The sequence below is a fragment of the Anopheles arabiensis genome (genome assembly GCF_016920715.1).
Source record: "Anopheles arabiensis isolate DONGOLA chromosome X unlocalized genomic scaffold, AaraD3 X_pericentromeric_contig0009, whole genome shotgun sequence".
Taxonomy (NCBI): Eukaryota; Metazoa; Arthropoda; class Insecta; order Diptera; family Culicidae; genus Anopheles; species Anopheles arabiensis.
This window is the reverse complement of record NW_024412087.1, coordinates 90,001-95,000: the sequence shown is the minus strand read 5'-3', so window position 1 is coordinate 95,000 and position 5,000 is coordinate 90,001.

Sequence of the window (5,000 nt, the reverse complement as noted above, 5' to 3'; positions counted from 1 at the left end):
GTGGGTCTGAGCTTCGCTCTCAGGGAAAAAATATGCCACATTTGGTAGGGAGACCCGGTTTCATCACGCTTTGTGCCCTGCACCATATATACCCTCATAAATTTATTCATTGGATTAGATCCAAGGAACACCAGATCATGCACCACTACCCATAATAGCTCATCGAGCTTAGCGTGAATCCTTCGGGTTTCCCTAAGAAGTTCGATTGGTCTTGCAGAGTTTAAAAACAACGAAGCTTAGTTTCAAGCAATGGTTAATATACGCGTATTCAAAACCCTTAGCTGTTACAACTTTTTACTAGAAACCATCACGACGAAGTCTTTGGGTCCGTAGACCCGTGATGTACTGCTCCAGGAACGTTTTGATAGGGTGGAAGCTCAAAATCATAGGTTAAAATCATCGGCAGAGCCCACCAGACACCACTTTTGCTTCATTAGTTCGGACTATAGGCATACGACGATTTTTATCGCGGAGGGACGTATGACCCAAACGGGGGCTTAATGACCCACTGCCACTGCAAACCATGCTCCTACGACTAAATAGAGGTAAAAACTACGATTTGGTGCAATCTTCATGTTTGACCTCGTAGCAAGGTACCCTCCCTATAGTAGGCAATGAACAAATGATCATAATCCCAGGAGGGCAAAAATGGGAACCCGAAAGGAAAGCGCTGTTGGCGCGCCTAAGCTACTGGCCCGTAGAGTAAAAATGGTACCCCCAACAAAGTTGTCGATTGACATTCTGATTGCACTTTTCATCATCTAGGGTGCGTTCCTTACACGTTTTGAGGTGTTTTAGCGAAAAACATGTTTTGAGCCACACGAGCTCTCCGGCCCGTTCGGTGCACATTTTTGAAAAAAGCTAGGAGCTGCCCCTAGGTTCGGGGTGTCACAAAATATTGAAAAGTGGTCAAAAACCGCTATCCAGAATCGGATGTAGAATCATTAGACGAACTTAAAATTGTTCTACGACCAATGTCTGCGACGTTTAGTATTCAAGATATGGCCCGCCCTAGGTCTGACCTTGCATTTTCGTGAAAATTTAAAGCATGGCCATAGGGACGGGTAAAATAGCTATTTTGAAGCAAAAACCCGCCTTGACTTTAAATGGCCATAACTTTTGAAAAACAAGAGCTAGGTTGCGTTCCGACACGTTTTGAGGTGTTTTAGCGAAAAACATGTTTTGAGCCACACGAGCTCTCCGGCCCGTTCGGTGCACATTTTTGAAAAAGCTAGGAGCTGCCCCTAGGTTCGGGGTGTCACAAAATATTGAAAAGTGGTCAAAAACCGCTATCCAGAATCGGATGTAGAATCATTAGACGAACTTAAAATTGTTCTACGACCAATGTCTGCGACGTTTAGTATTCAAGATATGGCCCGCCCTAGGTCTGACCTGGCATTTTCGTGAAAATTTAAAGCATGGCCATAGGGACGGGTAAAATTGCTATTTTGAAGCAAAACCCGTCTGACTTTAAATGGCCATAACTTTTGAAAAACAAGAGCTAGGGTGCGTTCTTACACGTTTTGAGGTGTTTTAGCGAAAAACATGTTTTGAGCCACACGAGCTCTCCGGCCCGTTCGGTGCACATTTTTGAAAAAGCTAGGAGCTGCCCCTAGGTTCGGGGTGTCACAAAATATTGAAAAGTGGTCAAAAACCGCTATCCAGAATCGGATGTAGAATCATTAGACGAACTTAAAATTGTTCTACGACCAATGTCTGCGACGTTTAGTATTCAAGATATGGCCCGCCCTAGGTCTGACCTGGCATTTTCGTGAAAATTTAAAGCATGGCCATAGGGACGGGTAAAATTGCTATTTTGAAGCAAAAACCCGTCTGACTTTAAATGGCCATAACTTTTGAAAAACAAGAGCTAGGGTGCGTTCCTTACACGTTTTGAGGTGTTTTAGCGAAAAACATGTTTTGAGCCACACGAGCTCTCCGGCCCGTTCGGTGCACATTTTGAAAAAGCTAGGAGCTGCCCCTAGGTTCGGGGTGTCACAAAATATTGAAAAGTGGTCAAAAACCGCTATCCAGAATCGGATGTAGAATCATTAGACGAACTTAAAATTGTTCTACGACCAATGTCTGCGACGTTTAGTATTCAAGATATGGCCCGCCCTAGGTCTGACCTTGCATTTTCGTGAAAATTTAAAGCATGGCCATGGGACGGGTAAAATAGCTATTTTGAAGCAAAAACCCGTGACTTTAAATGGCCATAACTTTTGAAAAACAAGAGCTAGGTTGCGTTCCTTACACGTTTTGAGGTGTTTTAGCGAAAAACATGTTTTGAGCCACACGAGCTCTCCGGCCCGTTCGGTGCACATTTTTGAAAAAGCTAGGAGCTGCCCCTAGGTTCGGGGTGTCACAAAATATTGAAAAGTGGTCAAAAACCGCTATCCAGAATCGGATGTAGAATCATTAGACGAACTTAAAATTGTTCTACAACCCCCAGTCCGACGCCTCGTATTCGAGATATAGCACTTTGTAGGTCTGACCGAGCAATTTTGTACTGAAATGTATGGCGGACATGTTATTCATTAAACAACATTAACTTGCATCGTGCCCTACTTCATCGGCACAGCTACTATCGACTATCTATTGTTGAAATGGATTGAGTTTGACCATTTTAGCTCTTTTCTTATGCCGTGCACCAACATTGTGTACCGATCGAGAAGAGTACACTACGTACGCGTTCATGGATGTTATTTGTCCAAGTCCACGGAATAATCACCAAAATTTGTGTTCAACACGGACGGCGCAGCCCGAGCGAACGCGTTAATGTTTATGTTTGTGCACACTAAAGTTACAATCCTAGGATTTGGTTATTGCGTCGCAGTGCCCGACCGTCGCGGACACCATTCTTGGACAAAAGTCCAAGTACGTAGAGTACATTCCCTAGGTATGTGCCCGTTCGTGACTTTCGTTGCGTGCTTACAGACACGCTTGGGTATGTTTACCATACAAGGTTTACTAGGAAAACCTGGGAAGGACGCTTGCCCTCCCGTCGCGGACACCATTCTTGGAAAGAAGTCCTGGTACGTAGCGTTCTTTAATGTACTTGATCAGTTTGTATTGCATTTGCTTTGTGCAATTGACTTTTGCTAATGCTCACTAAGGGGTGTTCGTTTGCGATGTGTATGATAAGCAACTGTCTATTCTAACCAGCAGTTAAATAACACTTTTCACCCAAATCATAGGAACGTAGAGTACTTTCCCTGATCGGTACACAATTTTGGTGCACCTCTAACTTCGCCAGCACTTTATCGTTACGTTTTGTGCACAACCTTGGGACATGGTGTAAGTTTCATCATTGTTATGTTTGATTCGGTTTATTATGATTGAAAAATACGCTACGTCCAAGAAATCTGAACTCGAATACTTTTGCCACGTTGCGCAAAAAGCTACTGAGCAACTCCTAGCCGTTTACCGATTTATAATTTTATTTTCGTTATTAGTTTTAAAAAATACGCTAAGTCCCAAAAATCTGAACTCGAATACTTTTTCTATGTGCCGCCAAAAGCTACTGAGCAACTCCTAGCCGTTTACCGATTTAAAATTTAATTTTCGTTATTAGTTTTAAAAATACGCTAAGTCCCAAAATCTGAACTCGAATACTTTTTCTATGTGCCGCTAAAAGCTACTGAGCAACGCCTAGGTTGGTACATTTCTGGTACATGGAGTGTATGCGTGCAGGCGTACTGCCGTGCTGGACTGGAAAATCGCACTTGCTACTAGAACGTAGAGTAATTCCCTAGATAGGTGCTTTTGCATGCCTCTGTTCGACGTCCATGCAACTTGGAACGTGCGACACACGTAGCTAGGCTTCCCATACATATTCCCTAGGGTAGCACCAAATTGCACACTTTCAGGGGTATATTTTGGTACGGTGTACTGTGCATGGTACAAGTATCATTAGCTCGTGCAATTTATTTTGCATCAAGTTGCGATTGCTGGTGCGTCGAGATAGGAGTGTTTCGCGACTTTTGCCAAGCTTTGGTGCCATTTGGTGAATAATTAATGTTCTAGCCACAATAAACGTGCCACATAATGCCAATAACGAAAACGCCATTTTCAAGGGACTTCCAGTCAAAATGTTTGCAATCAGCGCTTTCCTGTCGAGTTCAGGATTTGGGACTGAGCGATTTTTTTTCACGATCAATCAAACGACCAGTTCGTGAATAAACAATTCATACAACAGTACATCCCTTCAAAGTAGAAAAAGCCGAATGCTAGGGGCTCCAGTCAAAAACGTTGTCATTGGCGCTTTCTTCTCGAGTTCAGGATTTGGGACTTAGCGTTTTTCACGATCCAGCCAAAAGACCAGATCGTGAAATAAACAATTAACACAACTGTACTAGTACATCCCTTCAACTGAAGCAAGCGCACCATACATGACCCGTACGCTAATCATCCAAGCACATGACACGTCAACTAAGTCAACACATAATACAACTTGGAAAACTAACGGGTAAGTAGGTCATCTCGTACACGACGACACACCGACCAAACCAGGTCAACACGTCACATGCACAAGACATCCTACTACCAAGGCCGACCACCTCGACACACGACCTGTTAACCGAACATGGTCAACACCATCATGTGCAAGGCAACCGGGCCAAACGGGTCAACTTATACAACTTGTAACGAGCATGTGTAAGCTTACTGGTGTGGTCCGCACGGTCCTCACATCAAGACAATCAAGTCGAGAACGAGGCACGCCGACAAGCTCATTAGTGTTAAGTGTCCTTCTCCATCCTATGTCAAGTCACTCGTCTGACACGGAAGTAGCCAACTCTTGTCCACTAGTATAAAGGAACGGTCTCCAGACCAGGTCAAGTCACTCGTCTGACAAGGAAGGAGCACGCACCAAGCTTCACCAGAGCACGGTACCACGGTCCCCAGACCAAGATGGTTAGTTACGCCAACGAGGAAGGGGCACGCGTTCCCTTGCTACACTCAACTTAGTACACTCATGCTCTCACAAGAGTATCCCCTGT